Raw genomic sequence first — 19427 nt, 5'->3', positions numbered from 1 at the left:
TCACCGCTGTGATTAAAGACACGAGGAGACAGGTAGGAAAACACACTCGATTAGACTCTAGTCTTTCTTTACTTCAGAACATGATTATAACCACCAGCTTTGTGTGTGGGCTCGATGGAATCATGAGACTTTAAGCTTTCAAATGATGTATGGCATTAGCGTGTTTATGACGGTTTAATGCTTGCAATTTATGACGGAAGAAAATATTTGGAAACCCGTCACGTCAGCGGTACAGTGATCCCGAACATGTTTAAACATACTATTAAATATTAGATCTCTGTCTTCTAAAGCAGTACTAGTAAATGATCAGATATCAGATAACCAAATTAATAAATTATATGTTACTGAAACATGGCTGGGCCATGAAGAATATGTTAGTCTAAATGAAGCCACTCCTCCCAGTCATAATAACACTCAAAGTCCTATTGGCTCAGGCCGAGGGGGGGGGGGGGGGGGGGGGAACGTTGCAGCCATCTTTGATTCAAGCTTATTAATTAATCCTAAACCTAAACTAAATTTGAACTTGTTTGAGAGCCTTGTTCTTAATCTTCAACACCCATCATGGAAAACGTTACAGCCAATTATATTTGTTGTTATTTACTGAGCTCCAGGACCATATTCTGAATTTTTTTTTTTTTACTGAATATTTAGAGTTTTTATCAGGTGTAGTCCTTAAATCAGACAAAGTACTTATTGTAGTTGATTTTAATATCCATGTGAACTATAGCCTTAGTACTGCTTTCAACTCACTGCTAGATTAAATTGGTTTCAGTCAGCATGTGCATAAGGCCACTCACTGTTTTAAACACACCCCGACCATGTGCTGACATTTGGCATCAAAATTTAAAATGGAATAGTATTTACGCAGAATCCTTTATTATGAGACAATTCTCTAATCCTTACTACCTGACTATAGTAAAGTAAATAAAAGCTTCTACACTAGATGCCTATCTGACAGCGCTGTAGCTAAATTTAGGGTAGATATTCCAACAGCTTTTAATTTAATTCCTTTAATGTTATTAATATAACAGAGGACCTTTATGTTAACTTTAATCCCTCCCAAATTGAGAAATTTGTAGATGGTGCTACGACCTGCCCACAGATCACTTTAGACTCTGTTTCTTCACTCAAAAAGAAGACAATGAGGTAAAGGAAACTAGCACCTTGGAATAACTCCCAAACTCGCAAATTAAAACAAATCTCGCGAAAACTTAAAAGTAAATGGCCTTCCACCAAACTGGAATGGCAAGACAGTCTGAAAATGCATAGGAAGGCCCTCAGAAATGCCAGACCAGACCATTACTCATCAATAATAGAAGAAAATAAGAACAACCCAAGGTTTCTTTTCAGCACTGTAGCCAGGCTGACAGATAGCCACAGCTCTATTGAGCCATCTATTCCTATAGCTATGAGAAGTGACGACTTTATGAGCTTCTTTAATGATAAAATTATAATAATTAGAGATAAAATGAGTCACCTTTGCCCTCAATTTCTAATGAGTTACCTTTAAACCAGTAGCACTAGAGAGAACGATAAGCTCTGACATATACTTGGACTGCTTCTATCCTATAGTCCTTCAACAATTAATGTCTAAGATGTCTTCAGCTAAGCCATCTACCTGTGCTACCTGCGGTTAACACTCCATCACTAGATATAATCAATATGTCTCTATTAACAGGTTATGTACCGCGGCCATTTAAAGTAGCTGTGATAAAACCTCTCCTGAAAAAACTTTGTTCACTAGGAAGGAATCACTTTACATGGGTAGCCACTTTTAATGACATTTTGAACATGTTATGAGGCTAAAAACACGCCCTGTTGAAGACTGTTGGCTGCCTTTATCATCATTATTATGGGATGTTACTTTACGCCTCAGACGTTGAGAAAGCAGAGCTAAAAAAAGGTGCGTTTCTGCAGGGTACAGCGGCTTCAAAGCAAAAGCTAAGAGGGGTTTGCATAATGCACCATTAGGTAAATAGATGGAGGATGCAGCTCTTTCTCTTCTTTATCACAGAAGTTGCTGAGGTAAAGATGATGAAATTCCAGGAGGGAGATGGAAAGTGATAGCAAGGCAAAGCAGTGCATTCGAAGACGAAAGAGCGAGTAGGAGGTTACACCTTCACAATAAAACTTCCACACTCGCTGTCAAAATGGCACAGGTATACTGAATAGTCTGAGTTCCATTCAATTGTACTCCTACTTCCAGTCCTTGCTTTGTGTTAGACTTTGACATTAGTGCAGGATTAAATATGCAGAGAGTTATCAGCCAACTATGCAGCGCCCCTCAGCTTCACAGTGATTTAGCCTCTTTTAGCTCATTGTTTTGGTTTTTAGGGCCAACAAATGTACTCTCACAACTCCCATTTAACTTTTTAGGTTCTAGAAGGTGCAGACCTCTCCAGCCTTGCTAAATGTATGTTGCATCGTCTATTACAAATACAACATGATATCATGACTTCGCGTAAACATACACTCCCACTTTCTTAAGCCAAGTGGCGTGTTATCTGTTCGCATTTTGAGCCATCTGCCTGTATGTCTGCGCTGTATACAGCGGACGTAAACATATACACCACTTCGTGTGTTACTGCGAGAAGAAAGCGGTGGTTGAGTTTAGGAAATGTGACACACGGGACATGATCCCCGGTCTCCTGGGTGAAAGTCCAGTGTTTAACACTACTTGCTACAGCATAAATTCACACGTAATTGCAAGGTAGTGAAAGTCAATGGAGGCCAAACGGCGTTGATAAACATGCTAAATAGTGAGTATTAGAAAGTGACCGATATAGCAATACCAATATAACAACAATATATTGCCCAGCATTAAGTTCATCATTCATTCATCGTTTTAAATGAGCTAAACAAGTGGCATGGTCCTTTACAGTTGAAGCTTACAATTGCTTCAAAAAGCTTATAATGATAACTTGATGAGTGTTGTGCATTACAATGATACTATGTTAAGATGTTAAGATCCAACAGTACATTCTTGATACAATCTTTAAATACCACCTTTAATAATACTACCTTAATGTCATATTGGCATGGGCTATGAAAACTTTTTTTTCCATCCCTTTGTCTAAATCTAATTAACTTTTTTTAAAAAGCTCCAAAAGTGGAACATGCTCTTACAAATAAACCCTACGGGCATGTGACTGACATTTAACAGTGTGTCTGTGGATGAGACAAACAGGCAAACTTTGCCTCAGCTGGAATGGTGACTGGTGACTCTGGTCTAATACTGTCTGATTAGCCTGAGATGACCAGGAATTTGTCTGGCTCTAATCTTTTCCCTCAAGGAAGCAGAGTTCACAGCCTGTGTGACACAAAGCTCAGTGGGCACAAAGGGATAGAGCGGGTTAACAGGCCCTAATGGGGATCAAACCACTTTTTAAATGAAGGCAAATCAGCCAAACGAGCTTACACTGCAACACACAGACACATGGGAGCTTATGCAGCAACTTAAAGAACTTCCACACACACACACCCCCACACACACACCCCTCTATATTTTTCGGCTAAATGTTCAGTTTTAAGTCAAAGCCCCTTTTCACAAGCTCTGATATTAAAACAGATTGTTGATTCAAATTAAATGCAAAGACAGGGTTTCCTTCCCAGATTGAAAATGTACAGCTGCAACACATGAACACACACACTTCTACTCCTACAACCAGGAAACAATAGTAAATATAGGCTAAATGAAAAATGCATTGTCTTAATAGGAATCTACAAAATATACTGGAGCAATCTATCACTGGACAAAAAAAGGAATGCTGGCTGAATTGTATTTTCCTCTACAACAGATATTGTCGGTGTGAAATAACTGTCTGTGAATCTAATCAGTATATAGTCACCAGCAGGCACTACAAACTTAATTCAGAAAAAGGTGAATAAAACAAGGAAGGAAAATGTATTTTCTTAATGAGACAACAATTTTAACCATCAAGAAAGAGAAGAAAGAAGAGAAGGAGAGTCAAACACAAGCAGTGACTCAGACTAAGAAAACGTTATTTTCTGATTCATTTTTGGGTTTCATATTGGTTCTGTTCTACAGCACAAATAAAACCTCTGAGGGAAGGAGGTGCATGGAAGGATGCTTTTGTGTGATTGCAGATCTTCATCCGGACCGTTTCTGTGTCTGTGTCGCTTTAAACGTGTGGGTCAGATCCACAGACGTGTGGAAATTGGGAGTTAGCATCGCCCAGGGCGATTGTGATTGGTTTAAAGAAATGCCAATAAACCAGAGCACGTTTTTCTCCCATCCGGGAATGCTGTGTGGACTATCCAGGCCCTTCCTCCACAGCGCTGTCCGACTACTGTCCGACTCTGTTTTTCAGATAGTGTTGTGGTGCTTTGACAGTTAGCAAAAGCACACACGCTGTATGGCCCTTATAGGGAGTTTCTGTGTAATTCGCTGTCCTGTAATGCGCACATATTAAAATATTGCCTGTATCCAGTGCTGAGGATATATCATTAGCAAAACTCAATAGGTAAGCTTTGAGTCAAACAGGAAGTTAAGGGAGTTATTACAGGGGGTAGAAACCCAGAGTCTGCTGTCATGCTGAGAGGGCACGAGTGTGTAAGGGCTCACTAAAGACTCATTAATTACACACCGCTTTAAGGGTAATGAAGCGTCGGGGCAGGTGAGGCAGAAAGGTCGGGCCTGAGTCATACATCACAGGCAACAGCTGTTAGCATTCACATCACACTCGGACTGTCAGCCAGTCACGATGATTCCAGCCGGATTCCAATCACAACTCCAGTTTGATGCATTTTCACTCGGCCTTGTCTCGGTCTCAGGCAAAGAGAACTCTGAATATTATTTCAAAGAAGTGAATGAAGAAGAATCTTTGTTGGTTTAATGTGGGATTTTTCAGACCAATTTGAGAAGTGTCTATGGTTAGCATTTCCCGCATTTTATCATGGCATGCAGTGTAGGACTCGCCCTGCCTTGGACTTGGTCTTGGTGATGACTTAGTCTTGACTACAACACTAAGTTTTTAGGTTACAATTCAACTTCACTGGCTTTTGTGGATCTCCACGACTGGATAAACATACTAATATTTGTCTTTGCTCTTCATTTTCTAGCATAATATTACCATTTCTGAAACTGTGAGTTGTCTCATAGTCGCCTAGTCAGGCGTCCTGAGTCTGCACTGGAGCTTTGAAATCCCTGCAGGCAGCCGCGGATTCCAATTATGCCAATTATGCCTCCCATGCCTTGCTGTCTTGTTAACTGTAAGACGCGGAAGAAAGGAAGGGTACATCAATCACTGTAAACTGGGAGAATTTACATTTTACATGTGGAAGGAAACAGAGCTCACGTGTCTAGTTGGCTGCTTTATATTTATGGAAAATATAATTCACTTAACATAACATATTCTCGGTTATGAGTTAACACTGCTACAATTTGTGCAGAGAAATGTTTTTCTATGTATTTTTTTTACTGCTGATGCACTGAGCACACTTTATGAGTTGAGGGTGCAGCGTTTTGCCAAAATGATACCTGCCTGTGTGGAATGATCTCCGGATCTTTTATTGATTCATCGATTATGCAATTTGTCTTTGAAATTGCACAAAAATGAGAAAAATGACAGTTATAATTTGCCAGAGAAAAAAGGTTTCCGCTTCCTTTTTTGGGAATTGACTGTGGATCACTGATATGACCAAGTAGTTGGTGGGTCGTTTTTGGAGCGGGCGTGGTTAAAAACGTTAACCAATTGGCACTAGGTCGTCTATAAAGCATTTATAAAATTCTCCAGGGAGTCCGTCTAACCCTGGAGATTTGTTGTTTTTTAGTATTTTCACGGCCTCCCGTATTTCTGTCTCTGTGCTATCTGAGATTCTGTTTCAAATCTTGCGCTGTTGCTGTATCAGTCAGTAACGAGGTGTATCTCCAGTATCGGAAGAAGTTTTCTTTATCTAGATCTATTTTTAACATGACAGGCGAATGGTCACTCAGGGTTCTTGGTATAATATGGGAATCTATTGCCTTATACATATGCTGTCGGGAGAGTCAGTAAGTAATAAATCCTGGAGTAACTATCGTGAACAATGGAGAAAAAAAAAAACGAAAGTCCTTTCCTTTTGGGGTGGTTGGCTCTCTAAGGGTCAACAAGTCCTAGCTCTGAAATCATATAATTTTGTTGTTTGGTTTTCTTAGTTTTGTCCGCCTTGCCATCTTGTACAGCATTGCAATCTCCCCCCCCCATTACTATCATTCCCTTGGCATTATCGGCAATGATATTTGCAATTTCTCTAAATTCTAATCCGAGTCATTCGGGACATGCAAGTTTAAAATAGTCACTTCTACCTCCGATATGGAGCTGAGTAGCAAAACCCGGTGCTAATACCGGACCGAATCCCAAATGTTACGGCCCCTGTGCCACTCTTCTTTGCTTCTTTGCTTTCCTAATTAGGTTAATCGTGGACACCTGAGGGCCCCAGTGTGTGCTGATTGCTTAAAAACCTGGTACTAGTGCTGAATGGCTGAGAGTCTCTGTTTCCACATCCCCGTCAGCGGAGGCGTATTGTTTCTAGTTTATGTTAATAAATTACTTTTGTTACACTGTGATATGTGGTGCGTCTCCATATTTGTCACGGTCCGAGAGCCAGGTCGTGACACAAAGCAGATTTCAGTGCCTCATTTCGGTGCCACTTAAATGCCTTTTGCGCTGCTCTCTGATGCTCTGAGACAGACCTTAGAGGCAACAGAAGCATCACTGCATGTGATGCTAGTTAACACTTCACTTGACAACAGGGAACGTTAGCCTAGCGTTAGCTAGCAGCTGGATTAAACGGGGTTAAAATGCTGACAGCTAACCAGTGTGAAGGGCGTCTGTGTTTCACTGGAGAGGATTCCGACACCAGGACGTTAAGCAGTGTGCAGCTGCCGTTGTCTGAAAAACAACACAGACAGACAGGTGCATTCAAAGTTATTGTAAAATACCCTTTTAGTATTGGTTCAAGCACTGGCACCGTTGTAAAAAAGTGTCGTTTTAGCACCGCTATCGAAAAAAAAACAAAAAAAACTGTACCCAACCCTACTCCCCTATTGTGCTTACTACCATAACAAACCTACCCAGTTTGTCCAAGATGACTTTTTCTAAAGAAAAAGCGGTGTCTTATTAAGATTGCTACATCCCTTTTTATGTTTTCCTTCTAATAAGTGACTTTCCTGTAATAAAACAATGCAACATCCTAATTTCTTTAGACACAATACATCAGCTGAGATCAGTTGCATTGTTTTTTTAACCAGGGCAGCAGTTGTCAGATTACATTATGTGCTGACATAATTGCAAAAGGGTTCTCCAATATTTTTCTACTTAGTTTTTTAAAATGATTAGTGAACAGAATTTGCCTTTGGAACATTGGGTGAATGGTTGCTGATAATGGGCTATGCAGATATTGCATTTAAAGATCAGCCAACCACTCAGATCAGTGGGTATTCTGTCTAGAGTGGAGTTGTGTGGAAATTAAGTCATGCTGTCCCCCTTTTTACATTCTTTTTTATTATTATAAAAAAAATTTAACCTGGCAATGTAGTTTGAGTTTAAGTTTTTATTTAGTTTCAGGTTACTAAAAGTATTTTGCTGCTCATTTTCATTTTCCCATAATAGCCCTGCGCAGACTCAGACAGGATGAACCCACGTGGTGCACTGGTTAAAACCATAAAGACTGCGATACGGAGCCACTTTAAAAGACATATGTTACGGGAGCAGAAATGGATTACAAAAGTTGATCTGATCTTTCTGTGTGTGTGTGTGATCCAGATACTCAATGGAATCATTTGTGTTGGCTGTTGTCTGAGTAACAGCAGAGGTAATTGAGCGTTAAAGCCGAGTCAATCTGTCTGTGACCCCAGGTGGGAGGCGGGTACACACACACCCACACACCGACACACCATGCTGTCCCATGGGTATGGCTACAGATCAAAGCTATTCCAGGGTTTTCCCTTAGCCAAATGAACGTAACTGAAGTACTTTTCTCAGATCTAATGATTCTAGTTTGCCTTATTTATCAAGTTTTGTCCATAAGAGTTGAGTGTTATTTATTTATTTATTATCTGCTCTAGCTGTTCCAAAGTTTTAGACAAAGATATCCTAACAATAATGGTCCAAAATATGTGAAATTACATATTTCTTTTATTGAAAAACATACAATTTTCTTGTAGTAAGGACCCATTAACCCCACGCAAATTACATGCCCCCAGGTTTTCCACAAACATAGGGAAAACATTCCTCAAAATCCTCATCAGTGCTCAAAACATGAAAAAAAAAAAATCACTGAAAAGTACTTAAAGTGGGGATGTTTTTTTTTTTCTGGCCCCGATCCCAATCTGAGTCCTTTAACATTGGCCATCTGCTGCAGGCTACTTTATGTAAATGAGGAGCGGGCAGCTTGACTCACCACCCTCAAAAACTCACAAAAGTCTCCAAACTTGACCGTTGTCGATGGGAAGTGAAGAAAGATTCAGCAACAGCAGCTTATTTCTCCACGAAAAGGTTTTCAGAAACTTTTCAGAAAATAAGAGATCATATTCCAAACGAGCCGCAGTGATGGTCGGTTTTGAAAGCCGGGAGTCAACATCTGTAATTTGGCCTTCTTCCCCTTTGGCCTTGGCTAAAACCAGCTTGTCCCACTGGGAGGCTGGGAATGTGGCCTTGACCAACTGCCACTCTGCTCGTTTGAAAGCCATGATGTCTCTCATGGGTGGGTCATATTCTCTGGGTGGGCAAAGCATAGAAAGGGGAGGTAACCTTGCCCCTTATGAGGTCATAAGGGGCAAGATTTCTCTTGGCCCATCTGAGCTTTTTTTTTCTCAAAAGGCAGAGCAGGATACCCAGGGCTCAGTTTACACCTATCACAATTTCTAGCCACTGGGGGACCATAGGCAGGCTGAGGGAATGCATATTAATGTTAAAATTCCTCATGAAGGGAAATTTTCATGCCATGGGACCTTTAAAATACACCCAGATTGGCCCTGATTCCGATTCATAGAATTGTTTTGGGACATCTAAGAGCTCAGAAACATGGACATTTAAAGATGTACAATGTCCATATGACACATGCAATCTATGAGTTGAATTTAAGAGGCCGACCTCAAACACAGCTTCTAACGCTCGTCTCGTTACATGCGGGCCTACTGCACACATATAGACAAATTAAAAATGTATAGAGATTGTAAAAAGGAAGCAGACCAGTTTTACAGGCTCAGTTCTACACAGCAGGACCGGCCATGCTGGCGCCAAAATACCATTATCTGGTTGAGTCTGAGAGGGAATGGACTCCAATAAAGAGTCCAGAAATATATCCACCGAAAATGCAGTGTAGGCCATTTCTGTATCCGTCATCTGTATAAAGTCCACAGTCAGGCCTGCAATATTACAGCCAGTATAAATGTGAAAGACTTTACCCACGAACCACGGCCAAAGATTTAACAAGCTTGAGTACTCAATTTGAGTACATCCAAAAAGCTTTTTGAAGGGCTGCTTCATCAGGATAGAGATTTATTCAATTAGGGATGCTTGAACTGACTTGGTGTCATCAGCCAATGAAAGTGTTGGCATCTACATTACATGTCATTTAACTGACGCTTTTCTCCAAAGCAACCTACAATTACTATATATGTAAGAGGTCACATGCCTCTGGAGCAACTAGGGGTTTAAGGGCCTTGCTCAGTGACACACTGGTTGATGTATCGCAGTGGGAATTGAACCCGGGGCATGTGTTATATCCACTGCGCCACCACCCACCATCTATCATGACTGTCCAATCTAAACCACACATACAACTCCAGAAAATTGCAATAGGTATATTGTTCATGATTTACAGACCATTACTTAAATGAAAATAATTAGCACAAAATACTTGTTAATGCCGATTCAGATTAAAAAAAAAAAAAGTGATTTTGCTATTTTCCGCAGGTTGTGCGGTTGTGGGAGTGTCACTTAAATGGCCCATTTGTGTGACGTCCTGTTGTGTTCTTCACAACAGTTCTTGTTTGCCAGCCGTTACACATACTCCAGGGCAGTTCAGTGCTTTTTTGTGGCATAGATAGAGGCAGTGATGTTTCCCGTTTCCTTTACGGGACTCTCACATTGCCTCAAAACACACCAACAAGTCTGATCTCCGGTTACATGATTAGCCATCGCAGCGTGACATCGGGTTGGGTTTCTCCAAAAGATGAGTCAGTCTCAACTTTTCACCTTTTTGCGCTTCCGCCCTGCGGCATAACCCAGCCTTAACGTACTACCCTTATTCAAAATGAATGGAAAGACCTGCGTTATTGTCGCACAGTCTGACGGCCAACGCAGGCTGTCTGAATGGAGACTTAGTTGCAACCTTACTGACAAAAAAATTTAAATACCTTCAATTTGCGTAATATTTTGGCAAAACATTGACTATCTACTCCAAATATCAGTAAAGAGAACATATAAATATGTCTCTCTGTTCAACCAAAACAAGGCTCAAAAACAGGATAGCGGTGACCCCAACGGTCAGTGGCTCCACACAGGGCCATCTGCTGCTCCTGCTCTCTACATCTGGAAGACAGATCACTAAGAGGCCACCAGATGCAGCCAATGATGTCATCCGGTGGTTCCACCCATACAGGAAGGCTGTGTGTGCTTATATCCATGTGTGTTTATGACGTGTGTATGAGTGTGTTACAGGGTAAGTTATGGCTTCTTCGAAGTTAAGGAGCGAGGAAAGGGAATGAATGTGTGCAAGTATGTGTGTGTGTGTGTGTGTGTGTGTGTGTGTGTGTGTGTGTGTGTGTGTGTGTGTGTGTGTGTGTGTGTGTGTGTGTTTAGGAATTCAGAGGTCAATGCTTGCTTGGCAGATGTCAGCCATTTTCAAAAAAGTCACACACGTGTCATGCAAACAATTCGTCCAAAATGCATACTTGAAAATGCATTGGAAAAAAAAAAAAAGTACTTTCATGAGTACATTTAGTACACTACAGTGTTTTCCCTAGGATTTTGGGAGACTTGGTGCACGCAATTTTTTAGGGGATTAGATGACTTTTAATTTGTTGACAACCTATGTGAACATGCAATGATTTTTTCTGTCTAACTGCCAACGTTAAAATCCATTATCGTATCAGCCCAAAGTTTTCATAGTTTTTATAGCATCAAATAAATAAAAGCCAAACTGATCAGAAAAAGGATCATTTGAACAAACATCAATTATCATAACTACTTTAAATGACAGAAACTATCTTTGGTAAATAAAATAATGATGTCCCATACGCTAACGTGGAGGGGTAGGGTTTAGATGCTTGGATTTCACTTCTACAGTCAATGCACAAAGCCCTGACTGACACACACACACACACACACACACACACACACACACACACACACAGGAGTGACAGGAGTAGACCAAAGACATTCCTCTGCTTGCTCTAACTCAAACTCTGCTGCCAGCCATAATTACCAAGGCCTAAACAAACAGCTAAACATAGACACACACTTCCACTCTCTTTCACTCAGATGGAAACACTCCCTCCAAGAATAAAACACTACCTACACTCACATTGCAGCGCTCTTGGCCTGCTTCTGTTTGGAGTTTGATAACCCTTCACGTTACCAGTCAAACCTCAGGGTTTCAACTGGGTAACTAACAGTAGCTACACTGCAGAGTGTGTGACTTATAGTCAATCAATTAGGTAGCACTGTCACCTCACGCAAAAACTGGCACAGTCAGAGAGAGAAAAAGAAAACCTTAACATAAGTTTGAAAATAATTTAAACCCAACCCAAAATCTGTTATCTGGTTGGGATTTTGTCACAGGTATCAGAACCTCTGTGCTTCTTTGATGCAGATAAAACATAAGCCAGCATTTTCATTTAAACCTAGAAAAAAACTTCTTGACACATCCTTGGAATTTTTTTTTCCCCGATCACACCTTGCCAACATCCTAATTATAATGCTGGCTTAGCCTGCGAGTTTGTCCGTGATGCTTCTGCACAGCCCATGCTGACAACAGCTTGACTTCCAAGACCTTCGAGAGGCCTGACAGTCACTGAGATGGAGAGAAAAACACAGAGAGAGGAAAGGAGAAACAGATTGGGAAGTTAAGAGACAGAAAGGGCCAAGCGTGTGAACTGAGAGAGTTTAGACAGGAACAAAGAGAAAGGGAGCAAAGTAGACGGGAGATGCTGAGAGGAAAGTAAACAGTGCGAGGGGATTGGAATGTGTTTAAGCAGCCGGAAGGAACGAGTGAAGGTACACTGTCGGCCTGGCACACAGGCTGTCAGCTACATACCAACTGCTCCCAACTGCACAAAAACAAACACGACAGCATTCTTACCACAGTGTTACAGTCCTCTAAAGTCAAAGTTGGTCTTATTGTAAGTCAAATGCACTTTATTTTACTCGCAGACGTAAAGAAACAGTTTAAGCGGACATAGATAAGTGATGGGGCCGAGATAGTAGCCTGGTCCTACCAGACACTGGTCCATTGGCCTGGTCCTACCAGACTCTGGTCCATTGGCCTGGTCCTACCAGACTCTGGTCCATTGGCCTGGTCCTTCCAGACTCTGGTCCATTGGCCTGGTCCTACCAGACTCTGGTCCATTGGCCTGGTCCTACCAGACTCTGGTCCATTGGCCTGGTCCTACCAGACTCTGGTCCATTGGCCTGGTCCTACCAGACTCTGGTCCATTGGCCTGGTCCTACCAGACTCTGGTCCATTTCATTTGTCCAGAGGGTCTGGCCCCTCTCCATTGACAGGTGTTAACTTCCTTGAGGGTGGGTACTCTGTTGAAGTTTAAAACTATTGGATCTAACATAACCAATCGCTAATGTTTGGTTGTGACATCGGCTTAGCATCACTAACGTTAGCCTTAGCTAACTCTTTCCCCACTTACGGAGCGAGCTGGAAAATCTAACTTTTCCCGAACCCCATGGGGAGGAGAGCCACAACATCATGGCCACCAACAAGACTAAGCAAAGATTGTTCTCTCTCTATTCGGCAGCGTTGCCACAACGTCATTGTTCTCAGCCACTCCCTCTCTTCGCTGATTGGACCGCCAAATGTTTGGCCGGAGAAAACCCGCAAATATACCGCAAACCCAGACAGAGTACGAAAGGAAATTGAAAATCGAGCGGGAGTAGGTAGTAGGGCGGAGCCAGGCTAGGGCTGGTTTAAAGTAATCGATTCTCCAGTTAAAACCAATCGTTGTTCGAGTGATCTGATATCGATTAATAAAATCCTGGAACCAATCTTCTAATACATGCCTTTTCAAATACTGCCATGTTAGTCCTGTTAAGTAGAACAGCACTTTAAAACAAACTTTTATTGAGGGGGGGGGGTCAAGTCTCAATTTAAACATTAAGCTGATGCATTCTAAAAAAATCTGAGGGTTGCTTTTTGCTACAGCAGAAGTTCTCTGAGAATCTCCTATACATCCAAGCTCAATTGGTATTGTAGATGAAATTCCCCTAATCTAATTGATGATTGAATTTTTTTAATTTAACCAGGGAAAAGAATCACATTGAGATTACAATCTCTTTTATAAGTGAGCCCTGGCCATAAAGGCAGCACATAGAAAATACACTTTAACAGACAACAAGTTACAGACAGACAGGGATGGACAGGAATAAGAAATAAAAACAGAAAAGTCCCATTTTAAAAACAAGCGCAGACACGTTGATATATTTGATTTAGGTAGGACTTGAATTCAGTACGTGAAATAAGACCCTGCAGTTTTAGCTGATTTTGCAACTCATTTGATGAAGTAGGAGCACTGTAACTAAAAGCAGTATTGCCAAACTCTGTTTTACTTGGTAGAACATCATACGGTATGTATCTACTTGATCTTAGATTGTATTCCGTTGGAGAAATATGGCCGATGCCCAGCCCTAGACATAGAGATGTGTTGGAGCAGAGTGAGGAAGTAGAAAGACTTTGGTTTGGCCTGAGTTTCAGCGGGCGGAGCGACAAATGAGAGGATGTTGATATCCCACACAGGAAGACAGACAAACAAAGGCTCTGCTGGATTGACACACAGGACACAAACTGGAAAGAACAGACCGAACCATATTTGCCAAATGTGAATAAAACACTGAAAAAGAACCAAAATGAATATTTAAAATCAGTAAGCGTCTGGTCAAACAATAAGTAAACAAGACTTTGACGCCAACTTACATACCTAGTCGGTAAAGTATTGATATTTAACACCCAGCCCTACCATAGCAACTCAACTATGCCGTAGAGTCGCAACGGTATGAGATTTATTATTATTTTATATCACGGTCTCAGGTTAAACAGTACTGCACAATTATTGTTAATGTCATTACTATTAACAGTAACAATGACCGTTGGATTGAAGAAATTATTTGGTTCAACGGACGTTTCATCATGATTGACACTCAAAACTGTTTTTTATGGAAGCATGTATAAAAAGTCTCTTTAGAAAATCAATTAAAAAAATATCAAAACCATGGATAAGCAAATGTTCACAGTCTGATAACCATCACTTTTTATATCACGGTGTACTTATAAAACCGGTATATCGCTGAAACAATAAAATAATAAAAGTTTATTGTTGAAATGTGCAGTTTATTACATAATTATATAATTCAAGAATGGTTTTGAAATAAATTGTCATTTATTGATCAAAAATGCCAAATAATAACAAATCTTTGTCTTTGGGATTTGTACAGTTGGTTGGACCAAACAAGCAACTGGAAGGCACCCCCATGGGTGCTGACGACTATTCTTTAATTTTTTTCACTTCTAATAGTGACACAAGAATAAAATAATGACCTTAAAAAAGGCAGCTTAGTTTCTCAAACCACAGTAACCAACCCTTACCAACAGTTTTTATTCAATGTACTGGCTCATTAGTTCTCAACAGCAGTACTTTGCTTCATTGTTTGTCCCCTTTTTAGTATGTCCAGTGTTTACTGTATGCAATCAGTGGAGCCTAGTTACATATAACTAGTATATCCTAAAGACCTTATTTTTTAAAATATAAAAATCATTCTATGATGCTACCACACATAGGGTTGAGTATAACTTGGGTTTTTACAATACCGGTGCTAAAGCTTTTTAAAATGTGCCTGAACTGATACTTAGGGCTGGGCGATGTGGAGAAAATCAATTATCACAATATGTTTGACAAAATACCACGATATTGTATTGTTGACTATTGGCGCATTCACAAAAAATTTACACAATGAGATTTTTGATAAATAATCATCAGTAATGTGGATATAAAGACAACAATCTGGTAGGTTCAGAAAATGACTCAACTTTACTGTAATGCATCCTTTAAAACCAGGTAAAAACAACACTTATGCCATATTACAATATTACAATATCCAAGACCTAAGACAATATCTAGTCTCATATCTCAATATCGATACAATATATATTTTGCCCAGATCTATTGATGCTTCCAAAAAAATAAAAGAGCAGAAAATGATAGTCGGTGGAATTAAAGAATGGCTAGTTTAATGCTAAGGCCATATGATCAAATTTAAATGATTTATAAAAAAAATGTGTTAACAATAGCTGATTTCACCAGTCAACTGCTGTTAAACGACAAAAAGAAGAACCACTAGATGGCAAAAAGGGTACTTTATAATACACTGCATGGTGCACTTTGAATGCACCATGAGCTTAGGAGTTGCAAGTGAAAGCAACATTAAGTCCGGTTGGTGTCGTTTCTCCAGCAGTGTCCATGCTGTCTCAAAGTGCAGCTAGTCTCCTATGTGTCTTTAGCTGCAGACTGATGGACGTCTTGCTGTTGGAGTCATTTCTAGTGAAGTACAGACACACGTTAAATATGCTGTTAGCATTTTAATCGTGTTTAAGCCAGCTACTAGCTAACAGTAAGCTAACGTTACCTGCTGTGTAATCTTAACTAGCATCATGTGCAGCGATGCTTCTCTTTCTTGTAACGTGTGTTTCAGAGCACCAGAGAGCAGCGGATACCAAAATCCGCAGTCCTATTCAGTCCGATAGATAATTTTGTCATTTAGTAACCTTCCAGTAGCCAACCATAAACCCCCCCCCCCACACACACACACACACACAGATCAGACATGGTGTCTGAAACAGGAGCACATGGCTCTTGTTCAGTCTTATGCCTTCAGAAACTCTTTGTTTCCATGACAACCACACACAGAAGTCCCCTTTCAGTTTGCTCTGTGTGTGTGTGTGTGTGTGTGTGTGTGTGTGTGTGTGTGTGTGTGTGTGTGTGTGTGTGTGTGTGTCATTCACATGGATGGATACTGTTTTCAACATTTAGGGCCAATAAGGGCAACTGAATTGAGTTAAATGGAGGACATGGGTGTGTGAGAGAGACATGAGGATGGAGGCAGAAAGGCAGAAAGGAAGAGAGGGCAGAGGGCAGACTGGTAGGGGCACTACCACTGTCACCCCAACAAAGCAGGCAGCTCCAAGCGGCACAACAGATGGTGCTGATTGCTATGTGAAACCTCAGGACAATGTATGCAGGGGTGCAGAAATACCCCTCACAGCCCCATGATCCTCAATACCTTCCCATATTTGTTAACTGTCTATTCATGTGTTTTACCGGTTTTTAATGCTTATGATTTTTAACTGTTTTTACTTGTGTTTTATCTGTTTAACTGATTTTGTGTAAATCACTTTGAATTGCCCTGTTGCTGAAATGTGCTATACAAATAAAGCTGCCTTGGCTTGCCTTGCCCATCAAATATTCACATTTAATCAACCTGTAAAGCTATTGTGCGTGAGTTGCATTCGAGCTATTACCAAATGAGTTGATACCAAGCTAAATTTAGCTTATCAGCTCCACAAAACTGTATTTCTCAGTATAGCTATCTTTACCAAATGCTGTTGTCCGGCAACTTTTGCCATTCATATAGCCTATTCATCATTTCTGGACAAGCCAATCTGCTCTATCAGGGATAGCCTAGCACTGGGCTTGCCCACTTTGGGAACTCCTGCTACAAGCTCTGGAACTCTCTGGTCATTTCCCTTACATTGCAGGTAGTTAGAAGTCTACATAAACGAGTTAAACATTTCAAAAAGCCACTGAGCAAAGGGGAAACCAAACACTGTGTAAACTTCACCGGGGCTTCCACGGTCTAAGTCCCTTTTCCTCACAGCAACAATGTTACCAACATACCAGGAGACATCACGAATAAAGCAACTATGGACATATCACTTCAAAGCACGTCACAGGTCTATTATTTTGCAATTAGGCTAATATCCCTAAAAAAAGCCGATGCACATGGAGAGCTAAAAAGAGAAGAATAAGATATTGCTCGTGTCATTTGACACCAGTGTGTCTCAAAGCGGTGTACTCAGTCAAACTATCAGCCACTATGACAACAAAAGCAAAGGGTAACGTACCGTAAATGAAGAGCCGGTGAAGAATGCAGCTATCTCCGCCTGAGATATGTGTTCTATCCCGGTAAAGCAGCTAAAGGTTCCGTTTTTTTCCCCAGACCAACCACGGTCTGGTGGTTGCCCTCTTTTTGCTGTTTTTTTCCCCCTCTGGTCTAGATGGAAAACGTCGTCCTCGCTAAGGGGAGAAAACGGGAGGGTCTCGAGCGTTTGGACATCTCGTCCAACCAATCGGCTATCGATGTGACAAGAATACCCTGCTGTGAGCCAATCGGGATCTGTTTCCAACACGGCCGTGTGCTCATTGGTTGGCCAAGTGAAGACCTCCCAGTTGAAATACTACAGCACCGGGAGAGGACCTGGTGGAATGTGATCTCTCTCATGTCTCACTCACTTTACCTAATCCTGAAGATCAAAGCAAAGGTCTTTTATCAGAAACAACACAAAGTTTATAGATATATAAACACATTACAAAAGTGTTTTGCAATTTAAAAGCATGTGGAAAACAACAGATATCATTTTCTGTAATGATTATTATTCATTTGAAATGAAATTACCGAGGATATTAATGCTGACAATCAAATTCTAGATTTGAAAGCATGTTAAGCAAAGTTTTCTAAACTTAATAAAATATGTTTTTCTTTATCAATGATTACACGATTAGTCCATAAAATGTCTCCATCACAGTTTCCTAACGTCCAAGGTAATGTCTTCTGATGTCTTGTTTTGCAGACCAGCAGTCCAAAACCCAAAGACGTTCAGTTTATAATGATAGAAAACAAGGAAAAGCAGCATATTCTCACATTGGAGAAGCTGGAACTGGGTCATGTTTTTCATTTTAGCTTAAAATGACTTAAATAATTCATTTGAAAAAAAAAAAAATCTTTCAGAAAAAAACACTTTTTGTCAATCAACTAATTGATTATTTAACAAACAGTGGCTATTTTTTAGCGTTTCTTGGAAAATCACGGACTAAAAATAAGGGATGTCAAATCATCCCGATCCTTCAATAGTGATTATTCAATATTCTATTTATAATCATCCTTCCATCATAAAGCAGCAAATGCACACTTGAATTATAGAATTATATGTTTGATGGCAGAGTATACTTTGCTTTAAGGAAATATAACTGGTTTCCCAGGGAATTTTGTATAGCATGTGAAGTATTTAAATACTTTTACATGTCTGTGCTTAGGGGCCCATTGTCCTATACTCTGTCATACTGTCAATAATTAAACAGCTGTTAAACTGAAAAAGGCAGGCTATATAGGCCTAAAAATTCTAAATATCTCAATAATCTAGGAAGCTGAGCCAATCAGGAGTTAGTTTGGTAGGCCTTGAGAAGTGCTAAACTAAAAACATCACACCAGCTAAGCCTCATGAGGTCCTATTACCCATGACAAGAGTTTCACAAATGCAAAAGAAAACAGAACCCTGGCTCCCCCTGATGGCAAGCCGAGGACCCCGGTCGGCCCTAAAAGCTCACAACGACATGGGCTGGAAGGCCTCTAATAACCCCCCACTCCTCCAACCTGTGTGTGAAATGGGTCGTTTTTCTACCCTGAAATACTACGTTGTTATTTTGGACATTTTGGCACCAGTCTTTAAAATTAAGGTCTTTCTTTATAGGGACATTTTAACAACTGGACCCGAGACCAGTGTGTTGTCTTCCTATCAAAATTGAAAGTCACCATTTTTGTTGTTGTTTTTTTATTAATGCCTTTACCTTTTTTCTTAAATTTTTGTCCCTTTTTTCAACACTGTTGACGTTTTTTTCCAATTTCTGTCACTTTTTGTGACGTTTTCAACACTACGTTACACTAACTTATTAAGTTTAGTTTTACAGTTATTTTTGGAATTTATGGTCAATAAACCTCATTTATAGGAAATTATACCTAGTGTTTGAATTAGAAAAGCAGAATTCAGGAATTATTTTTGACTAAAATTAAAGTAAATTATGTTGACGGATAATCACAGACTGGAATAAGTCAACTTTTACTCAACATGATTTCAAAACCACTGTTATGTCCCAATGCCGAGGGGTAACCGAGACGTGACATAACGTGTGCCCCCCCCCCCCCCCC

At 40.4% G+C, this 19427-nt stretch overlaps 1 protein-coding gene and 1 long non-coding RNA gene across 2 annotated transcripts in view; one reads left to right on the top strand and one right to left on the bottom strand.

Annotated features, from left to right (window-relative positions):
- Positions 1–17748, bottom strand: part of ccdc102a (coiled-coil domain containing 102A) — a gene marked incomplete in the record, with an annotated part of 104233 nt that extends 86485 nt beyond the window's left edge. Inside the window, 1 exon segment of the mRNA XM_032537675.1 lies at positions 17350–17748.
- On the top strand, positions 2425–17178 carry LOC116703082 (uncharacterized). Its single transcript, XR_004335334.1, has 3 exons — positions 2425–2556; positions 16359–16367; positions 17169–17178. It is a non-coding gene; the product is annotated as an uncharacterized LOC116703082 (long non-coding RNA).
- Positions 17749–19427: the final 1679 nt, after the last annotated feature.

The sequence above is a fragment of the Etheostoma spectabile genome, chromosome 15, assembly GCF_008692095.1.
Source record: "Etheostoma spectabile isolate EspeVRDwgs_2016 chromosome 15, UIUC_Espe_1.0, whole genome shotgun sequence".
Lineage (NCBI taxonomy): Eukaryota > Metazoa > Chordata > Actinopteri > Perciformes > Percidae > Etheostoma > Etheostoma spectabile.
Note: the sequence above shows the minus strand (reverse complement) of the source record. Positions and strands in the feature narration are given on the sequence as shown.